The sequence below is a fragment of the Porites lutea genome, chromosome 5 (genome assembly GCF_958299795.1).
Source record: "Porites lutea chromosome 5, jaPorLute2.1, whole genome shotgun sequence".
NCBI lineage: Eukaryota > Metazoa > Cnidaria > Anthozoa > Scleractinia > Poritidae > Porites > Porites lutea.
The window spans coordinates 30,514,042-30,540,129 of NC_133205.1; the positions used below are offsets into that span (position 1 = coordinate 30,514,042).

The following is a 26,088-nucleotide window of genomic DNA, read 5'->3' on the forward strand; positions in this document are numbered from 1 at the left end:
CTGCGTTCAGAATATAATACACATGTAAATTACAACAAAGAATATTATGCGTATCAGAATTCTCTTGATTAGACATGCGATCGGAATGCAAGAAATAATAATAATCATAATAAAAACTTGAGACAGGCTTAACAGAAGCTAAAGTGCAGGCTGTGACACAAAAACAATATTATGGCCATATCATTTCTTTTCAAGCTTAAAACTTTCAAATTTCTTCAGGAACGAGGGTTAATCTGCTTCAACATAATATTCAAGCCGAAGGCAACTTTCAGTTTGGACCAGACATCTGTGTTTATGTAAATTTTATTTGCCTTGAAATTCTCATATCTTTACAAACACAGGATACGCCATGAGAACCCAATTTCTGCTTGCAAACCTTCTCTTAGGGTACGTGGTGTTGGCCTTTGGGATGGAAATCAAATATATTAAGTATTGCGGTAAGTGATAGTCATGATGGTTAACGAGCGTTGAATTTTTTAATTACTAAAAGTAGAGATGAAAATAACAACAATAATAGTGCTCGCGAAGCGAGTTTATAATCGCATCGCACGCGTGGTCTTAGCGACCTGCAAAGTCGGCCGGCCAATATACAGCTATTTCCAGAAAGGTTGTCGGAAAAAGTGCACGCGACAATCCCGAAAGGCATTGTGGGCGGTTTTGAGTTCACTGTTCTTCAGAGAAATTTGAAAGAATTGGCACGAAGGGCCATGAAAATGTGTTTGCGAGTGCTAACGGAATGCAACAAAAGTAGGTTCGACAGCGCTACAGTCGTCAGGAACAGTGTATCGATCATATCCCATATTACCTTGCAGGATTGCCTCTATCCTGAGATCATGCCCTCTCCCATTATCCCTTTAAGTCTCTCACGGGAAGAGGGGCGTTATTTTTTTTCCCCTCTCGAGCCAAAGAAACAAAGACGCCAAAGAAAAAAAGCGCAAAAAAAAAAAAACGCCTGATCTCAGGTTAGATTGCCTCGTGCACATTTTTTTTTCAACGACCTTTCTCGAAATAGCTGTATATTTCTATGTATATCGCGATGTCCGCCCTGACGTCACTATTGTTACGTCACAGCGCATTTTGTGTTTCTCGACAACATCAAAAAAACCGCCACAAACCTGGCCCAGTTGTTTTAGCGGCGGTTTAAGAGGTCAAGAAATACTTTTAGCGATAAATTTCCAAATTAGAAGTATTTTTAACAGAAAATAGATGCGATTTGGACAATTAGCTTCAAAATAACAGCGGAAATAGAGGTATGAAGACACTGTTTTGCGTCCTACTTGGCAGACGAGTTGTATCGCCTTTTTGGGCATGTTTTTTTTTTTTTTTTCAATACGATTAAATGCGTTAAAATTCGTTTTTTACCGTCACTAGCCCGATTATTTTCCAGAAATATATGTTTGATTTCGTGTTTAATACGGCTCGATCAGCTTTAAACAGTGTTCACCAGTGAAAGTTCTATGGAAAAGGAATTAAATTAAACACTTTCCCCACTACTTGCGAAGTCTCCTCAGTAGTGTAGTGGTAAGGATAAATCGCGCCGAGCAGAAGTAGTAGGGTTCGAATCCTGTAAAGGCACTCTTTTTGTTTCTTTTTCTTCTTCCTTTTTTTTTTTTCCCGCTATTGGTTTGTGTTCTTTTTAATAAGAAAAAAAGGGTCTGTTAAATTCTCGTAAGAAAGGGCGATAGCTTCTTTCCCTTTCTTCCTACCTCTGGCCCTTTTAATAGCCTCTGCTTCGCGAGGCTCTGCGATTCACGTATTTCTAGTTATCATGTAATTGAGAAGATTAAGATAAAAGTAAGATTGATAAGACATTGTCCAAACCCATCAGTGTTAAGGTTACTGTCCTCCTTCATGTACATATTCTTTTGAAGACCTTATGATTTTCGCTGCATCTGAAAGAAAAGTCAACCGGGTCATAAACATGGTCAAAACAGCTATGAAGATGTGGGGATCGAGTGGAACTCCACGAAGTGAGCAGTGGTTCAAGTGAAAACCAGTTTGCCTTGCCCATGCTAGGTGATCTTATGTGGACGCAACAGTGGCCGATGGATCGACAGATGATTGACAGGGAAGCTCGGAAGACTGTTATTGAGAACGGAGGAAGGCACCCCTGTCGCTTGAATGCGATATTCTACCTACCTAAAGAGAAGAGGGGAAGGCCAAAGTTCGGCTCAGATGTATAATAAAGCCACGAAGGGTGCTGTTAGACCCCATTGTAATGAAGACCCAGCCATAAACATGCGGCGGGAATTTAGAGACCGGACGGAGAAGATAAGACGGAGGTCCATGATTAAAGAAGAGTTTAGGTTTGAGGAGGAGCTTGGTGTCGAGCTTAATCTCGAGCACCCGCGTTCAGTCAAGAGGGAATTGCGAAAGTGTCAAGTAGAGAAGCTAGAGGAGGGAGTGAGAAATCAAAGATGGCATGAAGTCTAGCTTCATTTACATTACAGGACGACAAGTTGAATATTGAGGGGTGTTTCTGCTGGCAAAATGAGTGGAAGATCTACCCTACATAGAAGCATTTTCTGAATTATACGAGCAGCTATTACCAACTCGGTTATGCAATTATTGTGCAGGCTGGGCGGCAAGACCAACAGAGAGTGTGACTCACATTTACAGTGATTACAGCGGTTCTTTATGGATGATGATGGCTATAGCAGCAGGGTCTCCTCACCATCGTGAAGACGTTCAGCAGTGATATTAAGATGGAGTTTGGCCTTGATAAGTGTGCAAAAGCCACCTTCAAAAGAAGGCGCCTTACCAGCACTAGCAATATCCATATCGACAACTCAGCCACCATCAAAGAACTGGAGCAAGAAATAACTTACAGTAACTTACCTTCAGAGAAATTCTAGGAAACCTCAACCTCTGGGAAATTCAAAAGACAGAATTACTGGGAACGGCACATATTCTACAGAAGGTCCTATCCATCAAGTGACAACGAAGACAAGGTAACCCACAAGTGCCTCAGGTTCAAGGTTTCGAGCCGGCCCTTGGAGAGGAAATACGGTCTCATGTACTTAACACTTATAACAATCATAATAATAGCTTAGATAGATTGATAGCCGGGGTGAGAAAGATCATTCGCGAGAGTGGAGGTAAACAGCCACTCAGCTTCAAGTCTGTTATATACCTGCCAAGAGATAAGGGAGGGTGTGGCTTGCGATCTTGGGCAGAAATATAAACTCATTAAAATCAAGGCAGCATTGAAACTGTATCAGAACCCAGAACCTTCCATAAGGGCCGTTCAGATGTTTTAAGAGAAAGCAGCTAAGAAAGGGCATTCATCGCTGGTTACTGAAGCACATAAGTTCGGAAATGAACTGGTGGCTAGTCTAACCCTTAAACATTCAGACCCATGGTGTGATTTGCACAAGGGCTCAGAGGAACTGATTGAAGTAGCAAGGTAAACGCGCGCCTAAAGAAAACTGCAATGGATAAGTTTCGAGAAAAAAGATCAAGGCAGAAAAGTGGTACGGACATCTGCCTTCTTCTCCTTGGCAAGACGAGGAGCTATGTCAAGAAGGATGCTTTGCTTGGTTAAGAGAGTGGACGTCTGCACCTATCCACATCCTTGCTGGTGTAATGGAGCTCTACGAGCACCTAACACCAACCAGCGTGTATACATCTTCTAAGACAGGAACCACCCAGGGCGATGTACCGTGTAGGTTGTGCGGAAAAGCTGCAGCGACCCTCTCACACGTTCTATCTGTGTGTTCCGCCCTAGTCAAATTATTTGAACCGACAAAATGCCGCGTTGAGGATACTTTTCTTCGAAATGTGTTAACACCTAAAATTGGTGGACTCTATTCCCCCATGGTACTAGCCAGTAACGCCTAAACCAATGTACGAGTCATCTGATGCGCAAGCCATCTGGGATGTGCCGGTTTTCGCTGAACATACCATACCTTTTATTATTGTTCTTCAGTGTGGCATTTTTGTGGAACACGCAACAGTGAAAAGCTGGAGGCAGTTAATAAGCGCATTCTTAGATTTATTTTAAATGATTATACTTATCACTACACCACTTTGCTTAACAAGGTTGAAATGACTTCTTTGTATAACAAGCGCATTCAGAATTTTTTAATACTAGTTTACAAGAGTCTATTTTTTAATGAGAATTAATGAGTATCCAACTTATATGAGGAATATGTTTACTGTTCGCCATACAACCCATAATTTGCGCGGTACCCATATGTTGACTCTAAGCAAGCCTAGAACAACAACCTATGGGCTCCACTCTTTTTCTTATTTTTCCGCCCAGCAGTGGAACGATCTTCCCGACGAATTAAGGAACTGTACTTTTAAAGATTTTAAGCGACGTCTTCAAAGTCGCAATACGTTTAATTAGTTTTCACTAATTTTTGTCTTCTTTTGCGCGTGTAGTTTTTTTTCAGTTTTTAGAGATTTTAATTTCTTTCTCAAAGACATAAGCCATATAGTGTAGCTACTCTAAACTTCGAGTTGAAATAAAGGTTAATGTATGTATGTACGTACGTATGTATGTATGTATGTATGTATGTATGTATGTATGTATGTATGTATGTATGTATGTATGTATGTATGTATGTATGTATGTATGTATGTATGTATGTATGTATGTATGTATGTATGTATGTATGTATGTATGTATGTCATTTTGAGGCTAACAGTGTGGATGCGCGGTTTGAGGGAAAGAAAGTCTGGGCAGTGGAGATGAGTTGTCAGTAGGTGTAGAATCGTGGAAAGAAGGATGAGGAGAAGACAGCCAAGTACGGTCCTCTGTGATAAGAGCTGAGGAGGCAATACCCAGGTTATAATACTGTCATTGATGTGCTAGAAGGGTGGTCTAAGGAACTTGAGCTGAAAAGAACTTGAGCTCAAAAAGTTTGTAAATCAGGCTTTTTCCTAACCTAGTTGGAAGCAATCCAAGAACACCTTTCCTCTTAAGCAATAAATTTAAGACCGAATCCATCAGGAAATTGATTAATTTTAATTTTTAAACAATATCGCATTCTTTTTTTCAAGGGCTATAGATGTAATTAGTTAGCTATGATAACACCAACGAAAATTTTTTATGAGAGCCCGAGAAAATAAATATCAGTTTTTACTAAATGACATCTTACACCTGAAATTTTCAGAATTTTTACCTGTGTTTCAACAATTCTTGTGAAATTTTGGAATGTACCTCAGTAATGGTTCTTCGCAACTTGTTACATAGTTTTAGAGGTTTAAAATAGATTTCGCTTTAGACAAGGATGGCTAAAATAAATTTCACCCAAGTTTGAAACAGCAACTTAGGCCATGTCTACCTGAATCCGTACATTTTTCAAACCGCATATTTTTTATCCGGATTCGTGTTAACGGGGCCTTAAATCGCTCTGGAGAGCGATTTCAAAAATACCGTAAAATTCCGAAAAAAAGCCCCTGGGCTTATATTTTTCAAAGGCTTTTTTTGAGGGGCTTATTGGAGGGGCTTATCTATGGCGGGAAATTTGCGTCTCAAATCGATTGTGCTAGCCTTATAGTTGGAAGGAAATTTATCGTTTTTGCTTTCCTTTACTTTGTATTTGAGGGCAATTTCTAAGTACAAGCCCCCGGGGAGGGAGGGGGGGGGGCTTATATTTGGAAGGGCTATTTAACGGAGGGTTTTTTGCGTTACGAGTTTGGGGGACTTATATTTGGAGGGGCTAACATGGAGGAGCTTATTTTCGGAATTTTACGGTATGCGGTTTCGGTGTGCTGATTCCGGCACTGGTTTCGTGTGCACGGAAGGCCGATTCGTATAAGAAAGTATGCGGTTTCAAAAGTATCCGGATTCGTGTGGACGAAGCCTTAGGCACATTCTTGGTTTTTTTCTGTTATTTAACAAAAACATTGCTTGAAGCATTGTAGGTAAATTTGAACAAGTAAGCTCTTATGTTTCATGGTAAATTCATTTGTATCATGATAAAACTAGAAACGTTTGAAAGTAGTATATTGTTCCAATGAGGGCTTTGACTGTTGTTATTAAAAATGTAAATTATATTCCGAGCTTTAGCCGATCAACGACATTGTCACAGGGCAAAGAGTCTCCCGAAAGGCATACAGATAGTCTCTAACACAAAAGTTCCACAAATTTGTTGCATTCCTCACGGGAGTTACTGGCTGAGCTTGGCTGGCTCATTGTACACCAAGCTGCGAAGAACACGCTGGTTCTGACAAAAATTTCTCGAAAGACATTCTGATCAGATATTCTCTAAAACAAAAGGTCAGCAAATTCGTTGCCCTCCTCACCGGAGTTGAGGGCCGGCTCAATGTAAATCGAGCTGCAAAAAACACGCTAGTTCTGACAAACTGATTTGAGGGTTGAACCCCATTCATTGATTAGCTGCTGCAAAACGGGATACTAATAGCCCTTTCAAACAAGAAATCGTACGCTTGCTCACCTGTTAGATCCTCAGCAACAACTCAATAAACGCAATCCATAGTCCATGACCAACACTTACACACTAGATCACCCGGCCTCGAACCACGAGGAGTAAATGCAAGACCGTGACGTCACTGCCCAAATATGGGGTATTACTTACACCCAAATTTGGGCAAAAAAAAAGGGTTACGCAGATTTGAGAAATGTTCCAATACATTGCGCGGCATAATGAATCAGTGTTGCTTCTTAGTTCGGCTGCTTCGTTGCCAATAATAATAACATTATAAATTTTTTTTGTTTTGTTTTGTAAAGGTCCTAAAGACAAGACTTTGCATTTTAGCATCAAACCGTGGGCGGTTATTACACCCGGCCAGGTCATACATATCAACTTAACTTTCACTCCACGTGAGTATAGGTCATATATCGACTTAATTGTCTTTAGTTTCCGCACTGTTGTTGATTTAGCTATTAAAACCTAGGAATGTTAACATGCTTCTAAGGGTGCCAAAAGGCTTATAGTTCGGGACCGAGTTATATTCTACTTTTGAGCCTTATTTGTGTTCTATTTCGCACCAAGAGAAGTGAGTTTTTAACTAAAATCGGGTAGATTCTTTGTGAGTAGGCTACCAATATTAACATAGGCGGAAAGGGCCACCCCTTGTATTTATTTTAAGGATATATAATCTAGGGACATTGGCAGCGGCCGCAACAGGCGACTTAACCGAGTTATTTCTAGTTAACTCATCACAATTAAGCGGTCTAAAAAAGGGCTAGTGCGGCCGCGCATTTTGGGTCTTAACCGAGTCTTAACCGGGTTATGTATTAATCTCGCAAGAACAATAGATTTTCTTAACTGGGTCAGGTTTTTTTAAGCTATCTTGCGGGTGGTTTAACGCAGGTTAACGTTATCAATCAATCAATCAATCATCTATGCCTTCGCGTGAGAATTATCCGAATTTAGGTTTTGTCGTGTACTCAAGCGCTGCATTTTCGAAAATTACTTTGTTCCCTCCTTCTTTTCTTAACGCAGTTGAGTCGAACCGCTCGTAAACATTTAACCCGATTAAACTCTTTTAATCAGGTTACGTTTTGAAGAATTTTTGAACAGGTTATTCAAACAATAACCCAGTTAACTTGATAAGTGCGGCCGCAGCTACTGTTAATAGTGGTTTGCTTGGACTGCTGAGTAGACTTTTCTTCTTTTCTTTTATCATGCGCTAGAGAGATTGCTTCACTTTAAGGGCAGGTAGGGGGACGACCTGTACTTGGGAATGAACAAAAAAGGCCCAACTGTAGTCTACAATAATAAAGGCTTCTTGTTTCAACTGAAGAGCAAGCCATTTTCAAATTTACAACAACAAACAAGTGAATGCACCTTGCAACGAAACTGAGGCTCCTATTCTACCCCAACTGACGACTCTTTAAGTAAGAGGTGACCAGGCGTCGGTTTGAACTTCTTTTTACTAAACATTTTTCATCATCATCATCATTATTATTCATTTAGCTCTGAACTCTGGCTATTCTTATGCCAACATACATCCACAGAGTGAGTCATAATAAATGACCCTGGGTCCCTTGCGGACACTCTCCTGGCACTTAGAAAATAAGCACCTTCCTCAAAATCCTGGCCGTTGTTGATAACGTGGTTCTCAGTAGCGTATAATTCTAATCTTTATTCCCAGCTTTCCAATCCATTGTCCAAGTTTCTTAGCAGCACTTCCAAGAACCCCGACGAAAACCGGTACTACGTCCACCTAGCCACATTCTTCTAATTTCTCTCTTGAAATCCTGATTTTCTATATTTTTTCAAATTCCATTTCATGTGACCTCCTATATCCAGGTATAGTAATGTCCCCGATTATACAAGTTAAATTTAGTCTTCTTGCTTCAACGATGTTATGTCATTGGATGTTCATATCCCAAAGTAGCTTTACTTCACCATTTCCACATAACCTTCACAACGCCATTTTCTCTTTCCCTCCAGTTGGTTAATTCACACAACTTCCAATGTAAAATTTTTGACACATTATCATGCCGCTTTTTTTATTAGTCCATCTCTTTTAAACTTGTTTTTGCTGACATTTTCTTCAGTTTCAATAACACCAACAGCTTTTGTATCTATTAACAATTCTTTTGTTGCATTATCAAGATACCACCCAAAGTTGTTGTCTCACTCCGTACGCAACTTTCGCATTTTATAATTAAAATTATTCCCCGCCCGCCTTTTATTTTGTTCTAAACAATCTCTCAACATCTCCTTTTGGGTGTAGTGCACCGTTCATTGCCATCGTCTTTCTCGTGACCCTGCTCAATGATCTAACCCCTTTCTTCGTCCGTTCTGCCTGCTCCATACCTGGAAACAGCCAATGCTCATTCGTTAATCGCTGATGTCTTATTCTTACCGTTCAAATATGATCTTAATACAAGTCTCAATCTCTTCTTGTACTATCTGGTAAACTGTTCTTTCATTTCCCCTTCCTTAATCTTTCAGTGCGACCTCGTCAATATTCTACATTCTTTGGCTATCCGGTAAAACAATTCCACCTATTATTATACCACTTTCCCATATCTTAGTATAAACAATCCGCATTTTTTTATACCAAATTCCATTTCAATATCGCTGAGCTGACAAATTGAACAGTCTGGACCAGCGAGTTTTATTTTTTTGGTGTAATCGTTCCCAAACAACTTACGGTCATCCATGAATAAAAGATGGTTGCCCCTATGATGTCTGCTTCCCCACTCGTAGCAACCTTTAGCCTTTCTTAGGACCAATGTCAAAGGGAAAACACAAACAGTGATGGAGACATACTGTTGCCTTAGAATATTCCTCTTCTTATATTTACGTCACCCAGGTTCTCTCCACACTACATCAACTCCACTTTCCATGCTTGCATACTCTCCGCTAGGAACTTTCTAAGATTCTCAGTCAGATTCTCACTCTCCTATCCAACTGTGTGGGATCATATCGTAGTCAATCCAGGCAATCTTCTGTTGATCTCTCGTTAAATTTCTTTAAGTCATTCCGCATCTCTGTTGGGCTTTTTGCTCACACCTCAGATGTCGTTCCAAAATTCCTTGCTCTCTTCAGCATCACGTATCACATCTTCGTCCCTGGTCTCACCATATAGGGTTTTATAAACTTTCTTTTGGCTTTCGGAGAGGCGGTTCGGTCTGTATTGTGTTATTCTTTGTTCGTGCGTTTGATATTGGCACTCTTTGCAACTATAAGCGATATTTCAGTACTTTTGTTGTAGTTTTTCTTCTTCTAGCTCTTCTTCTTCTTCTTCTTCCTGTTCTTCTTCCTCTCCTTATTATTAATACTATTATGATTAATTATTATTATTATTATTATTATTATTATTATTATTATTATTATTATTATTATTATTATCATTATTGTTATAAAGACAGTGCCTTTATTAGTTTGCTTACTTTGACTAAAACGAAACTTCTCTAGACATTTTTGTTTTAATTGTTAAGAAAAGGCCAGGGTATACTTTGAAATAGATTTAGTTGATGTTATATGCTATGTCGGTGAACTTCGATTTGGTTCACAGAGGTAGACGTATACTATTCGTCGTATCAATACAGAGTCACCACAGGAGATAATAAAGATTTTTTCAAAGGAGCAGGATTATTGTGTGACCTTTGTCGCAAGCTCTGCATGCTGCCTGCGGGAGGTAAGCTTTATTGTCGTACTATGATTAAGAGTGGTGATATGACGCCAAGTGATTAACTGACCGAAAACCCTTTATTTGGCATCTATATTTATTACACCAATGTAGCCAACGTGGTAAATACTTGCGTTTTGATCAAGATGGCTGGTCATTTGATTGCCAAGTTAAATTTTAGGCGTCTTTATGCACCGAAATAACGTGGGAAAAGGAAATGAAGAAGGCCTATTATATCCGAAAAAGCTATCTAGCCATTTTGAGATTAAGTGGACAGTCCCTAGTCTTGGCGTGCGCAGATAGCTAATCAAAATGCAATAGTTTGATGAGGGTGATTTCCTGGCAAGTTAACGTACTTGCTTGAAATATAAAGAATTTCATACTTGCTTGAAGGTAGCCGTGTTCGGGGAAGACATATCAACACATTTTCTGCGATCAGGATCACCTCCCCACCGCCCAGTAAATCGGTGATGCACAGCCCTGTCATCCTAAGGAATTAATTCTCAGTTAAGGATGGGGAGAGGAATCTGTGCAACTGATTACCTCATTTTCGTTAAGATCACCAACCTATTCCCATTTGGATGGCGATTCGCAGCGATTTCAGAGAAATAAATACAAATGCTGTTAATTGGGAACAGAAATAAACACAACTATGGAGATGAGTAAAAATGTGGTTCAGTCGGGAATTGAACCGGGGTCTCCAGATTACTAATAGGATGCCTAGACCACTCGGCCACTAAACCAACCACGATGGCAACGCGGCTGTTTATTGACCTGAAGGTAGCCAGGTCCGGGGGAGACATATCAACACATTTTCTGCACTCAGGATCACCTCTCTACCCCCCCTCCCCCCTTAGGCAACCAGTGATGAACAGCCCTATAGCCCCTGAGGAATTAATACTTAGTTAAGGATTGGGGGGGGGCGGTCTGGGCAACTAAATACCTTTATTATCCTTAGGATCACCAACCTGTTTCCATTTGGATGGCTATCCACAGAGATTTCTGACAAATAAATACAAATACCGTCACTTGGGAACATAAATAAACATAACTAAGGAAATTAGTGAAAATGTGGTTCTACACTGTTTGGCTAATTCAATAAATATGGCGGGAAATTAGCCATAGCCATAACATTGTGACAATTTTAATGAAGTTACGAAGGGTTTTCATTGGAAAGCATCTTTTAAAATATAGATTGAATTTATGGTGTCAGTAAACTCGACCTCTAATTCAAAATTTGGCTCCAACTTTCAACGTAAAACTAACATTACTGCAAGTGGATTTTGTCAGACTATGTTCCTGCTAAGTCTCGTCTCATTCGGAATATTCCATCGAATTCTGTATTCTGAAAAAAAACACCCATTTCTGACCACTGTAATAAATCTGTGGGTGGTTGGATTGCGAGACTTAGCAATCAGGTTTGTTTGCCACAGAGCTATAAGCTTGGCTTCGGTAATCAATGACTCAAAGAGATATCTCTCACTAAACTGCCATTAATCTTCCAACTTCGATCATCAGTTCATTGTATTTTCAACGTGTACTGCGAGTATGCCAGCAGTTTCCGGATATATTCGTGTCGTTTACTGTTTAAGGTTACTTTAAAGGGTCTTGGTATGCCTCTAGTCTCTTAGAAAGTTTAAAGAGGTCAGCTTTCGAATTGGTTTTGGACTTCTCAGGATCCTTACCTTTCTTCAATAGCTGTGAATTCAGTTACTCTACACTTGACTTACCTTAACAACCTTTAGCACCCGGCAATCATACAATTAACCAACTCAGGCCCTGTTTACGAGGGCAACCCTGGTGTTAGGGTTACCCTAGCACTCGCATATTTTTTCCTTTTTTACATGACGTGTTTACAAGGCAGGTAGGGTTACCCTAGCGCTAGGGTAACCCTACCTGAGCGCTAGGGTTACCCTACCAAGAGGGTTACCCTACCTGCCTTGTAAACTCTCTGCTAGGGAAAACTCGCCTACCCGGGTCAACTTTCCGCCGTCATGGGTGACCAGTAATCGTGCCAATTTAAACGGTATTATCTAATTTCTGAGCTTAATTATATACATCTGAAAAATAAAAAGTTATTTTCTGTCTACGGTGATAATATTTTCCCTTTTTTTCGTGAATTTAACGTGTTTTTCATAGAGAACTTCAAGATTATTTCAAATCTTGGACCGTTACAAAGAATGTCACGCATGTCAAAACACGTCAGCAAAGCTGGTAAAGTTGATCCGGGTGATACCTGTGAAATTTGCTTGTAAACCAGAGCACAAGGGTAACCCTCTCTCCTTGTAAATAGGCCCTCATTCAAGAAATCGAGCGCCGACTTGAGTGGTTTTGGTTTACGATCCACTATAGCGATTCAGGATCTTTAGACGTGGCCATCATGCCAAAAGATTAAAATTCAGGCGAAGGAGACGATAATAGATTATAAAAAGAACAAACATAGCATCAAAGAAAACCTGCAAAACATAGAGAAATGCCAACATCGCCGCCATTTTCCCGAAACGCGTTTCCATTTGCCGTCAGAAATGACTGAGGCAAATGATTAAGACTGGCTATACAGTGACTTTTTATATTTTACGTAGGAAAATAATTTTTTTTTTTTCAACTAAGTATTATTAATTTAAAACAGCTATCAAGTGTTGTTTATTTTGCTGAAAAAGGTAGTCACATAATTGTACATAATAATAAAAAAACATTAAGGAAGGTGGGATCGCGCACCATTTATTTGGAAGATGCAGTTTTTGTACCATTATTCAACTGATGTTTATGTGGTTGTTTTTAATTCGTTCCAGAAACAGCTTCCTGGTCATTCAATAAACGTTTTAACTTCCAGATATACAGTATTAAGGTAATCAACTTATTATGTATATAAAGTTTTTCATCTCAGCACAAAAAATCAACTCAAATGAGGTGTTTTAAGGACTTCCAGAAAAAAAAATTAAGGAATGAATGCGAATTCAGTCTTTGTCGGCAAGAGAGGATGAATTGTTCCCATACATATCTGAATGGATTTATGAAAACATGGCTTCAGTTAGTGTCTAAGGGTCCTATGCTAAGTGCGTCCTTGGTACCAAGACTTTGACCCTCCCCACCCAGGACAATGGGTGAGACCAGGAACTTAAACTGGAGGAACTCCAGCTGAAAAAAGAGCAACACAATTTGGATGCAAAACGTCTACAGGCGAGCATTGATCAGCAACGCCAGTTTCAGCAACAACAAAGTGAAATGATGCGGCTAATGCAAGAACAACAACAACAGCAGCAACAGCAACTCTTGGCGTCACAACAACTGATGTTGAGACAGCTACAAGACCAAACTAAAGCACTGATGAGTTTGTTGGACAAACTTGTGAACAAATAACTACCTAATTCACTTAAAATTCACCAGTATTGCTGGTATAGCTGTCGCTTGATTTTGAAAACCAGTTGTATATTGTATTAACTATTGTCTTTGTTTTGACAAGAGTCACGACCAACGTTTTCTGTCAGCGATCAATGTTTGTATTTCAACAGTGGCACCGCATTTTTCTTGTGCCGAGGAGCCCGCCTTTTGTTATGTTCTATTATTGCAGTTATCTCATTGGATGGTGGCATATTAGAAAATATTTTTTTTTGTCTAGGACAGTTGAATAATTTTTTTTGAAAATTTGCATTCTGTTGCGTAAACTGCAATAAAATTCCGTATTTTCAGTCTGCTATAAAAGAAACTAGTGATACTTTATGTGTTCGAAAACAGGTTTTAAAAAACTCCTTAGAATAAAAAGGGCTGGGGAATCCAGGGGAGGGAGTATGTTGAGGCCAAATATTAAGCTCACATTTCTAATTTTAAAATCTCTCTTGTAGGGTTAACAGTACTCAGTCTTTACTAAAATCAGTTTAATGATTAAGACACGATCAAGTTGCATTGAAAAAATTGTGAGTTGTATTTCAGCCCCAAGGCTGTGGTCATTAATAACTAAAAAGCAGGATAAGGGGTAGGGGCGGGTGGTCAGTAGGTTGCAGGCATTACAATTTTATGTTATATATTGCTTTAGACTCGATATATTTTTCTAGGACTTTTCCTCCTTCCCCGTTGTGTTATAATGACCACAGTGCAAATATATGGCTGTATAACCTTTTGAAAATGAGTAATAACTGCAGAATACATTGGACCTCAGAAACCTAATTGAAATATTCCTGGATTTGGGGTGGATCTATTCCAAAAAACTTCCAAGTACTTGATTGATAAAGACAACTGTGAGCGTTTCTCAAGAGCGCACACACACAATGTACACTTTGCCAACAGGACTTAAGCCGATTTTTAAGTTTTTCTTAAAATCTAGGGATGCAAAGTAGTTAACAATGACACCAAATAGCCATTCTACCGAAACTCTGACTTGGCTCATGGCCTTGTTGAACTGTTGCTCTGCTGCTGTCAAATGACCGCCTTTGAAGGGCCCTTGCAAATGGACATGCAAAGGGTAGGCAGGGTCGCCATAAACGCATAAGGGGGTCCCGTCCGGTGCAAACGAGTAATGCGATAATTCTTGCAGAAGTCCTGAGTCGACTAGCATACCACTATCGTGTCTCCTGCCCTCGACTGCACCAAACATACTTGCGATAAGCCCATTTGGCGCAACTACGGACTGAAACTTTATCCCACGCACCCTTTTAACAGCGGCTTTCCGTAAATATCGACCCACGGTAGGCACAAGTTCAAAATTTGATTTCGCTCATTTTTGGCTCATCGATAACCCTTAATGAGTAATGAAACATGCTGTTGTTAGTTTTCCGTTTTGCTATAGAGGAAAGTTTTTGGCGATTTGTTTTTGCCGATGGTGTTTCATCCTCGATCGAAACGAGTTAAAATATTTTCTGAAACGTTCGTTACAAAGTATCTTTATAAGCGTGATCATAATACATCGAAACGTACATGTATACTTATAGTTACACAATTACTTGAAAGAGAAAACTCGCAAGAAAAAAGAAAGTTTTCTGATTAGGTAATATTGGTTGTCCACGTCTTACATTTAATGTATTTATGCCTTTATTTTTGGACGGATGGTTAAATTAATAAAACACACCACTGTACTTGTTAAAGCCTGTTTCCTTTGGGCTCGGTCGTCGACGTCTTGCCGACGTCGCTCAAAAAAGGTGACTTTTGGGCGATTCTGCGTTATATATTGTATCCAAACAAAATGTCTCTTCTAAATAAGACAAGTGTATTGAAAGATGTAATATAGATTGTATGCTAGAATTTGGCATGTGATGAGCGTTAAATAGAGTGTTTAAAGTGTATCTGTAGTTAACACCGCTGGCATGACGGGCCGTGTAACGCTATTTTTAACCACTGGGATGTCGCGATTTTCCGCAAAATTAGGGTTGAACTCGAGGTCTTGCGGGCTACTTAAAATCGTTTGCCCAGAGATTTGTTTCTATTTTCTGATGCGTGGGGCTTAGTGAAGCCGTAGAAAGTCAATTTGCGAAATTCTAAGTTATAGCGCATTGTAAAAATTTGCATTATTTTATCCCTATAATTTTAAACGTTAGAAATTGTCAATATAGCCTATTTTTAACAATACCTTTTTGGCCACAAAATTAGTGCAGCTTTCACAAATTTATCGTCTTATAAGAAAGAAAGGGTCATTAAAACTATTTGTGTTTTCAAAGGCTACCAAATCGTCGTGGTTTGACGTACGAGTCAATGAAATTTGTGTAAAATTTCGTTTTACCGGAAGTAGATTTTGAGCTCCGAACGGGCAAAATGAGTTTTCTCGAATTTTCACAAAAGAACACGTTATTTGAGAAAACTAACTACAGCATGTTTCATTACTCATTAACGGTTATCGATGAGCCAAAAATGAGCAATTCGAATTTTGAACTTGTGCCACAAAAAGTCGATTTTGGTCGATATTTACAGACAGTCTCTCTTAAGTCCGTTTTAGAGAATTCTTTAGTTTTCATCTGGCTTACATAAGGATCGCACTGTTCCGTCTTTGAAACCCCAACAGTTTTCGAGTAGAGCTCCTTTATCATGTATAGTGGCAGCAAAATGACGGAGACGGTCCCTGGAAAGCCATGGCTGATTTAAATCTGCGAGGAGGTGGCTATATTCATCGAACAAATAGTCCATCATTCGGTTTGTAGTCCCGCAAAGTTGTGGAACTGGTCTCTCGAATCGAGCAACCATATCTGCAAATCGACACGGGTATGCAAAACACTTCAACAGCACACTCAAAGCCTCCGTTCCGTCCACAAGAACGCCATTGGGGCATTTCATTATGTCTGGAATATCAAGAACTTCTCCGAGTAAATAAATATCGTTCTTGAAAAACCGAAACTCAGTCTTACACTCATCATCTGTCATAGAACCAAGATCGAAGCGACCATACTTCCAATAAGGAAATTCGAGATTTTCAGAAGAATTTAAATCGTACAACAGGGCAAACTCTGTCTCATCAATGCTTCCATCTTGATAGGCAAACAATAAAGCTTCCCTTGCCTCTCTGAATGTTGCCATTTATGATATATAACACCAGGTATAAAACGAAAATGTGTTTAGCGGAGTTTAAAGGATTTGCACAGCTCTGTCTCTGTCGTCGCGTTCGCATTCGTAACTTTGTTTTTCCCGCGTTCGTGACGGCGTTCTCGCCGCGGGCCCTTCTCGGTTTCGGTGTTTTCAAACTGCGTCGCGTTCTGGTTCGTAAAGTCCCTACTATTAACGATGGGAGCCGGCGCGTTGGAGATGCGCGCGGGGGAAGACGGGAGGAGTAGAAAGGGGAGACGACGTCGCTTCTTTTGCCCTTTTCTCCTTCCAGTCTTTCCCTAAGCCTGGATGCCAGGCAAGTTTTCCACGACCGCCGATACGCGACCGCGTACAAATAATAGAGACGAGTCAGTTGGAACAGGCCCGTGTATTTCTGTCTGATTTCCTTAAAATGTAACCACTGGGTTTTCGGCTGGTGCCGGGCGCAGCCCGGCTCCAGAGCCAGCCCGGTGCCCAAAAATGTAGGGGAGTTGACGTCTTGGTCGGTACAGCTGGATAGCCCAGGGACTGCCCTAACAGTGGGTGGGTGGATCAGGTCTTGGGCTCAAAACTAGTGGTGTAGGGAGGGGGCAACCCCTTCAGTAGGCAGCAGTGTTCAGTGCAGGCTTTGACTGGCGAGTACCTTGGTATTAATTTGCCCTAGCCAGCTGAATCAGGCCTCTGCTGAGAATGATGATCATGATAATTGCAGAGCTCAGGGGGAGGTGCAGACATTTTGTTTGGATACAATATATAACGCAGAATTGCCCAAAAGTCGTTCTTTTTTGAGCGACGTCGGCAAGACGTCGACGACCGAGCCCAAAGGAAACAGGCTTTAACAAGTACAGTGGTGTGTTTTATTAATTTAACCATCCGTCCAAAGGCATAAATACATTAAATGTAAGACGTGGACAACCAATATTACCTAATCAGAAAACTTTCTTTTTTCTTGCGAGTTTTCTCTTTCAAGTAATTATGTAACTATAAGTATACATGTACGTTTCGATGTATTATGATCACGCTTATAAAGATACTTTGTAACGAACGTTTCAGAAAATATTTTAACTCGTTTCGATCGAGGATGAAACACCATCGGCAAAGCAAATCGCCAAAAACGTTCCTCTATAGCAAAACGGAAAACTAACAACAGCATGTTTCATTACTCATTAAGGGTTATCGATGAGCCAAAAATGAGCGAAATCAAATTTTGAACTTGTGCCTACCGTGGGTCGATATTTACGGAAAGCCGCTGTTAAAAGGGTGCGTGGGATAAAGTTTCAGTCCGTAGTTGCGCCAAATGGGCTTATCGCAAGTATGTTTGGTGCAGTCAAGGGCAGGAGACACGATAGTGGTATGCTAGTCGACTCAGGACTTCTGCAAGAATTATCGCATTACTCGTTTGCACCGGACGGGACACCCTTATGCGTTTATAGCGACCCTGCCTACCTTTTGCGTGTCCATTTACAACGGCCCTTCAAAGGCGGTCATTTGACAGCAGCAGAGCAACAGTTCAACAAGGCCATGAGCCAAGTCAGAGTTTCGGTAGAATGGCTATTTGGTGTCATTGTTAACTACTCTGCATCCCAAGATTTCAAGAAAAACTTAAAAATCGGCTTAAGTCCTGTTGGCAAAGTGTACATTGTGTGTGCGCTCTTGAGAAACGCTCACAGTTGTCTTTATCAATCAAGCACTTGGAAGTTTTTTGGAATAGATCCACCCCAAATCCAGGAATATTTCAATTAGGTTTCTGAGGTCCAATGTATTCTGCAGTTATTACTCATTTTCAAAAGGTTATACAGCCATATATTTGCACTGTGGTCATTATACCCCAACGGGGAAGGAGGAAAAGTCCTAGAAAAATATATCGAGTCTAAAGCAATATATAACATAAAATTGTAATGCCTGCAACCTACTGACCACCCGCCCCTACCCCTTATCCTGCTTTTTAGTTATTAATGACCACAGCCTTGGGGCTGAAATACAACTCACAATTTTTTCAATGCAACTTGATCGTGTCTTAATCATTAAACTGATTTTAGTAAAGAGTACTGTTAACCCTACAAGAGAGATTTTAAAATTAGAAATGTGAGCTTAATATTTGGCCTCAACATACTCCCTCCCCTGGATTCCCCAGCCCTTTTTATTCTAAGGAGTTTTTTAAAACCTGTTTTCGAACACATAAAGTATCACTAGTTTCTTTTATAGCAGACTGAAAATACGGAATTTTATTGCAGTTTACGCAACAGAATGCAAATTTTCAAAAAAAATTATTCAACTGTCCTAGACAAAAAAAAATATTTTCTAATATGCCACCATCCAATGAGATAACTGCAATAATAGAACATAACAAAAGGCGGGCTCCTCGGCACAAGAAAAATGCGGTGCCACTGTTGAAATACAAACATTGATCGCTGACAGAAAACGTTGGTCGTGACTCTTGTCAAAACAAAGACAATAGTTAATACAATATACAACTGGTTTTCAAAATCAAGCGACAGCTATACCAGCAATACTGGTGAATTTTAAGTGAATTAGGTAGTTATTTGTTCACAAGTTTGTCCAACAAACTCATCAGTGCTTTAGTTTGGTCTTGTAGCTGTCTCAACATCAGTTGTTGTGACGCCAAGAGTTGCTGTTGCTGCTGTTGTTGTTGTTCTTGCATTAGCCGCATCATTTCACTTTGTTGTTGCTGAAACTGGCGTTGCTGATCAATGCTCGCCTGTAGACGTTTTGCATCTAAATCGTGTTGCTCTTTTTTCAGCTGGAGTTCCTCCAGTTTAAGTTCCTGGTCTTTTTCCGCTGTTTTGGACAGGAACCACATGGTCTCGCTGCCACTTCTCCGTTCTCTTTTCTTTACTTTTTCCTGATCATTTTCGCCTGAGTGTCTCTTCATCGTCTCCGACACTTTCTCAAGTGCTTTAAGTCTCATATCTGTCTCTATAAGTCTCATATCTGTCTCTATCTGTCTCATATCTATCAGCCTTTCCTTTCACACTTTCGTCGTCCTCTTTCATTTCTGCATTAGCTGTTTCTTCGAGAGCCATAATTTCTTCCACCGAGTTTTCAAGTTCTGTGGGCTCGGGTGGCGGGATGCCCGAGCTCCTTTCCTCAGCTCTCAATTTCTTTTTGATTCAGTTAATTAAAATACCCACATGATCCCTTACGGACCTTTTATCCACAGCAAAGACAGGCTTTTGACAGGTATTCAAAGTGTTGGCTATTCTATCCCAAATTTCGCTTCTTTGCGACGAACCCTTTCTTGTTTTGAACGGATTCTCGGAAACAACCTATCTGCATAACAGGACATCTTGCTCGCTTGTCCAGTACATCACATTACTGCGTGAAAAAAAAACAGTCTGTTTCAGTTTGTTTTCAATGAAGAACATAAATACAAAGTTTAAACTCACTTCAATCTTATAGTTAAGCAGGACAGGAAATTGAATCTTCTAATAAACTAAACTGGACTTACTTGCCAGTTTTCGACTTTGGTATCGAACTCGGCGGGTCTGCGTGTTGGCCATTCATCATAGCTGTAACCAATTGACCTGCAGTAAAAGGCAAATTAAAATGTTTGTTTTGTATTTTTTTACAATAAATAACATTTTTATGGACTTAGATTTGTCTATAAGGTAGCAAAAGAGAATTTAATTCTAGGTCAAATTCAGTAGAAACTACTCACGTTTTCTCGAAACGCTGCAAGTGCCAACCTCGTGTTCTGAACGTGAAGAAGACGCGTTGCAGTTTAGCGCCAAGCATGCGCAGTGAAGCACTTTGTGAGCAAATTACTTCCGGTGACGTTTCAGGCTGCGTCGCGTTCTGGTTCGTAAAGTCCCCAGTGAGTTTACCCAACAGGACGGCACAAAGAAGAGGACGGCAAAACGCTTGTGGTGATCTTCACTTAAGTTAATGTTCTCTGGTCTTTTACAAAACGACCTGTTTAAAGCAGGGTGAAGTTCGGCGGAAAAGTTTTTCAAACAAAATTATTGTCACGCTTGTCACACAAGGTTTGCCGTTTACTTTCCTCTCCCGTCCTGTTGGCTAAGCTCACTAATAGCGGAGGTCTCGCGCACGCGAAGTGCGCCCCAGCGGAGCACCATAGGTAAGTAAATCTACCCGTCCCAGAAAATTTGGTAATCGTAATCACGTGACCGTACATCGAGCGCCCGAACGAACGACCGTCCATCCGCACCACAGGGAAACCAATGTTTCCTCTCACACTTTCTAGGTAGTTTGGAAGCCCAGGAGAAATCTGATTGCAGATCGATGTTGTGATCAATTGACAGCTGTCAAAACAGTGTATCCGCTGACCAGTATCACCTGACCGTATCACGGGCTCAGGCGTCGACCCATCGAGTTCGAGTATTTTTTGAAGTTATCCGCTGCCAAGTTACTAGTTTTTAAATGATCGCAGGCTCAAGTTTATTTTTTGAAAAAATTCATTTGTAATATGTTGTGTTTATGTCACTATGGCACCGAACTATTAAGATTTTGATTTCAAACTAACTTCCGACGCGAAAATTCAGCCAGTTATTTAAAAATACAGGCAGGAAAGACCTTTTCTTTCCATGGTCACGCGTTGGTCGCACTATGTGTCCAATTTTTATGCTCTGATTGGTCATAATTTGACAGGTGAGTTCATGCGGATACTTTATGCAGCTTCTTGAAACTTGTTTACTTTGACAGCTGAAGCTGACAGAGTTTGTGTCAACTTGTGATGTTTTTAACTGTCTTTTCCACTGGATATACAAAATGAAATACAGCTGCTATCAAGAGTCTTCTGTTATTCATAGCTGGTTTGTTTATTGGGTTTTGTTTGAGAAATGCGTCGCTTATGAAAGTCGGAAATCCGATTTTGGTTGGCATCGTTTTTGTTTTTCACCTTGCTTGAAGCGAAATGTTAAAGAGGGTTAAAAACTCTCAAGCGATTCTGGCCTTACTTGATAGCTTTCAGGGGCTGCATCTCGAATGGTAAGCCTGAATTATCTATAAATTTCATGAAGTCAAGCGTAGTTTATGAGGCAGGTTTATGCACGTTTTTAAGATTTGAGACAATGATCTGACCGAGAATCAGGTTTGATTTAAACTTACAGAACTTTATAAAGCCTTTAGATATATTTTTTCACTGTAAATAGAAAGAAAACGTTCCGGGGAATATTTAGTTATAAATTTGGCCGTAGAAAGAAAGCTTTGAGCGAACTTCTCGCCTCGAGTTCATCTTTGAAAAAAACAAGCACCGGGAAGCCGGCTTAAAACATAAACTTTTGACTCAGGATTTTAAGGCACTTTCATAATACTTGTCTTCGTGAATGAAAATTGTTGTCTCTGTAAAGATCTGTAAATGTTTCACCGAATCATATTTCTTTTATTGATTGTTAGTAGTCTCTCTTGCAATTTTAATCGCTGTTCCGTTTGTTTTCAGTCGTTCATGAACATAGTTGGCAAGAGTACTCAAAATGCGCGCGTATCAAACGATCTTTAAGTTTACACGTCGTTATAGAACCACTAAATAAAAAGTAAACATAATAAATTCTTTATTATGTTGAAGCGTAACTCTAATAATGTTCATTTAAACACTCCCACACAGCTCCCACTGCAAATTTGGCGCTTGTCAAAAGTGAGAACCGGCTGGCCGTATGGGTGATTTTGGAATTTTTTTAAACGGTCTGGCGAAAGGCCCACGATTGATCATCCTGAATATAGTATAGTCTCATAGTACTGTTTTACCTCAGATGTGATGCACTGAAAAGTATAAAACGGAGCCCTTGATTGGTGCGGCTTAGGGGAAGTAGATTGATGCCCGTCAATCCACTGTCAGTCTATATTGTTTATTCCGTTTTCGTTTGTATGCAACTGCGGGAAAGAATTATTCTGAATTCAGAAATGGCGGACGTAAGAGCGATTTTTAACTCTGCTGTCGAAACAAGTCTTTTGGAATCGCTGGGAGTGTCGCGTGTATTACGCAATGAGAAAGTCAAAGCAATTTCTAGACTGGCATCAGGACAAGAATTACTAGCAGTGCTAAAACGCTACCCCACTTTTACCTCAGGCCAAAATGCTGCTTGTTCCAATACGTTTTTTTTCGATTATACTCTGGAGGATTCTATGTTTTGACAAAGCAAATGTGATTTTAGCCATTTGTTTCACACTGAGAGGTCATGACACGCTTATTGATTTCCTGTGGTTTCTGAATTTCTGGTCGGCATAATTTGCCCTCTGTTGCAAGAGCATTTTCTTTGACCTCTTTCGAAGCGTAAAGCTCTTTCTTGTGGCTCAACAAGTAAGGCTTTTAGGTCCTTTATTTTTTGTCCAAAGTGTCTCAGGATCTGAATAACTAATCGATTTTCTTCTAGTCCCTGAACGTGATGTTTTCCTGCAATGTTGTATCACGCTGGGTCCAGCTCGTTAGTGTTGTTGCAAAAGCATTTTCTTTGACCTCTTTTGAGGTCAAAATAAGGCTTTTAGGTTTTTTAATTTTCTCCAAAAGAGAAAATGAGAGAGACTTTCTTGATTTGCCTTTAGTAGCCGACGTGGAACCTTCAATCGAGGGTGACTTAGCTGCTCGCGAATTGACACGGATGGATTTTGATTTTCTCCATGCTGGTCTGGCTTTGTGTCCTACGTGTAATGAGTATGCTTGCTGCTCTTAACCGGGGTACTTGCCGTGGATGTAATTGCAGCTTTGATGAACTGGTAAAACTGGCCCAAGTTATGAATGTTCCGGCCACATGGGTTACAGACCCGATAAGAATATTGTATGAAATGAACAAACGGCAATCCAACTTCTCTTCAACTTTCGGCTTACACAACCGCAAAGCACTCCTTTTGTTGTGATGGCCTGAACAGATTTTCTGAGAACAATGGCCTTGCTTTCCAAGATTGCTTCCAAATTTAACTTTAAACGAAGTCGCACATAACCTACAATAATCACTGACACTCGAATCAGACGACAACACTTTCCTTCCCGTAAACTAGCAGCTTGTATAATGTACACTACAGATGTGTTTATTTTTATTTTATCGAAGTGAAGAGAGCTTGCGGTGCAATAGTTCTTCGGTGTTGATTGGTCGGCTACTCATTTCCGGAACAGCGGTCAAGCGCGACTAATTACGGGGTGTTTCTCATTTTCACAGTGTCTTCGTGCAGGCGTTTCCTCTTCTCTCTCCCCGCCCCCTACCCCGCTCCTTTTGACTCGCCCAATTTTCTCCCCTCTTGTAGAGTTTCAACATGCGCTTTCGCAAGCAAAACATTCGCGCACCCGAAGAAAACGCCTGCACTGCAGGCTAGGTTAATACTCTCCCCCAGATTTGTTGGCAAGATTTTGTAAAGAACTTGTCGATCACAAATAATTCGGCCTGAATGTGATCGAAGATGATTGCTATTTTGGGGTGTACATATAAGGCTATCAAGTCAATGTAAGATGTTTCACTCTAAAATCACTTAGCCTTTCCCTCAAATTAAGTCACATGAATGTGCGCTTATAATAAGTTAACTGGTTTGTGGATTACAGGTTTGTTTGATTTAATAAATTATAAATGTATTAATGAAAGCTTCGATTCTAGACCTGGCTAAATCTATATATTAAGTAAGAGAAGCAAAAGAGAAGGCTGGGGATACGTCAGCTCTCTCGATTTTCCCTCTTTAATTTTCAAGAGAGATAAAAACAAATCACTGGGGATTAGTCAACTCTTTCAATTTTTCAATCTACTCTTGCTTTGATACCTGTTGAAAACATATTTTAAGAACGATACCTGATTGGTCGTTTCGGATGACTTCATGTACTTTAAGTACTGGTTTGAGTAATACACGAAGCGCAATAAGCACAAACAAGATGGTTAGCCACGGAAAATAGCATACAGCCTTAATTGTAGCCTGCGAACGGCAGACGTTTCTCCTCGCTCATCGCCGCTGAGGGACGTTTTCGCGAGGAGGAAAGTCTGCGACTCAGCGACAGAAATTCCATACAGATGACGTAAAATCTGTTCGGGATCCGGTCAGAAGCGCTGATTGGTCGACGGAGTAGTTTCATTGTTCTAGCTATTGTTTACGAATAACAGACTCAAAAGACAAAAAGCGGCAAAGGTCAAATGTAAACGCGATGAATCTCTAACAAAACAGTCAATATTTGTGGAATATAGTCTTCTCTAGAAGAAGCATTTGAGTTTTGCTGGAGCTCATTCGCAGGTGAACACAATTCTTTTCCAAAATCGACCAGGAGAAACGTAAAATTGAGCAAATTTACATTTGGAACCCCATGACTACCGGATTTATTAAGTAAACATTGATTTACGTCATCAGTATGGAATTTCTGTCGCTGAGTCGCAGACGTTCCTCCTCGCGAAACGTCCCCCGGCGGCGATGAGCGAGGAGAAACGACTGCCGTTCGCAGGCTACCTGAATTGCTGTTTTTTGTACACTTGGTGCTCAAACCATGCAGCTTTAAGGGTTGCTAAGCGATATCTTAAGTCTGGATGGTAACCGAGATCACTCGTTCGTGTACTAGAAGAGGGACCTTTAAAGCGTGAGTGCAAACTAAAAATTCATTGATAAAAATTTCGATGACGCATGGGTGTCCTCTCTTATACCTAAGCTTCCCATGTCAGCAAGAGAGGGCGTCAGTTAACTTCGTCAGAACTTACATGGGACTACGCGGACATTAAACTCGAGGCTAAATACTAAGAAAAAAACCGTGTTTGTTAGGCTACATTGAATGCCCTTATTTTGTCAAGACAAAAATTGGCAAAAATTGCGTTTTGGTTTTTTCACCAGAATTTATTTCGTATTTTTCTCAGATTAATGTAATTCTCAAAATATTCTAACTTGTTTTTAAGTTTTACATTGATCTTCTTTTCTTTTTCAATTTAAGGGAACTTTCAAAGGAAGGGTTGAAGCCTACAACCAGGACCTCGTGATGTGGATGTGTTTTGAAGGAGAAGTCCAATTTCCCTGAAATTCCAAACAGAGGGCTTGATATCAAAAGATCTGCCTTTTACTTAATTTTGTATGAACCTTTGTTTTTCGCAATCTAATAAAGACCCCATATTTGTAGTAATTTGTCACCTTTTGCGTGCCTGCCTTTGTAGTAAGAATGCGACTGAAAGCGTTGTTAAACCACGACATCCGTGATAAAACGTAACATTTTCGTCGTGATGTAAAAGAAATCAGAAATATATACACCACATGTAAAGGGGCGTAGCGTGAGGGCTTGAAGGTGCACGCACGGAAACAAAGGCTGGACCTCCGAAGGTACTGCAAACTAAGGGGGGTCTGAAGTTATGCTCCCCCAGAAAATTTTTCAAATTTAAGGGCTCAGAAATGATTTCCTGCGTTTTCCTCAGGACATTTTCAGTAGGTAGATACGAAGGAAAATGCAACAGTTAGTTGTTAATTGAAAACAACAACGCCATCAAAGAGAGGTTACAAGCAAAGGGCGAGACGTACCCTTCAGACAGGGAAATACACCAATATAACGCGAAAGATTTAGCAGTCATCCCGATTTAATGACAAAAATGCTTTCAGGAAAAA

General features: G+C 40.2%; 2 long non-coding RNA genes and 1 pseudogene across 2 annotated transcripts in view; 2 read left to right on the plus strand and 1 right to left on the minus strand.

Moving 5' to 3' along the window:
- The window catches only part of LOC140936238 (uncharacterized), a 23,794-nt gene extending 17,000 nt beyond the window's left edge, over positions 1–6,794 (plus strand). Inside the window, exons 2-3 of the long non-coding RNA XR_012165365.1 lie at positions 342–437; positions 6,701–6,794. This is a non-coding gene — a long non-coding RNA (uncharacterized lncRNA). The remainder of the gene's footprint in view (positions 1–341; positions 438–6,700) is intronic.
- A 3,151-nt stretch (positions 6,795–9,945) lies between these two features.
- Positions 9,946–25,864, plus strand: LOC140936239 (uncharacterized). Its single transcript, XR_012165366.1, has 3 exons — positions 9,946–10,071; positions 12,855–12,910; positions 25,430–25,864. It is a non-coding gene; the product is annotated as an uncharacterized lncRNA (long non-coding RNA).
- LOC140936535 (uncharacterized) lies at positions 14,128–16,560 on the minus strand (annotated as a pseudogene).
- Positions 25,865–26,088: the final 224 nt, after the last annotated feature.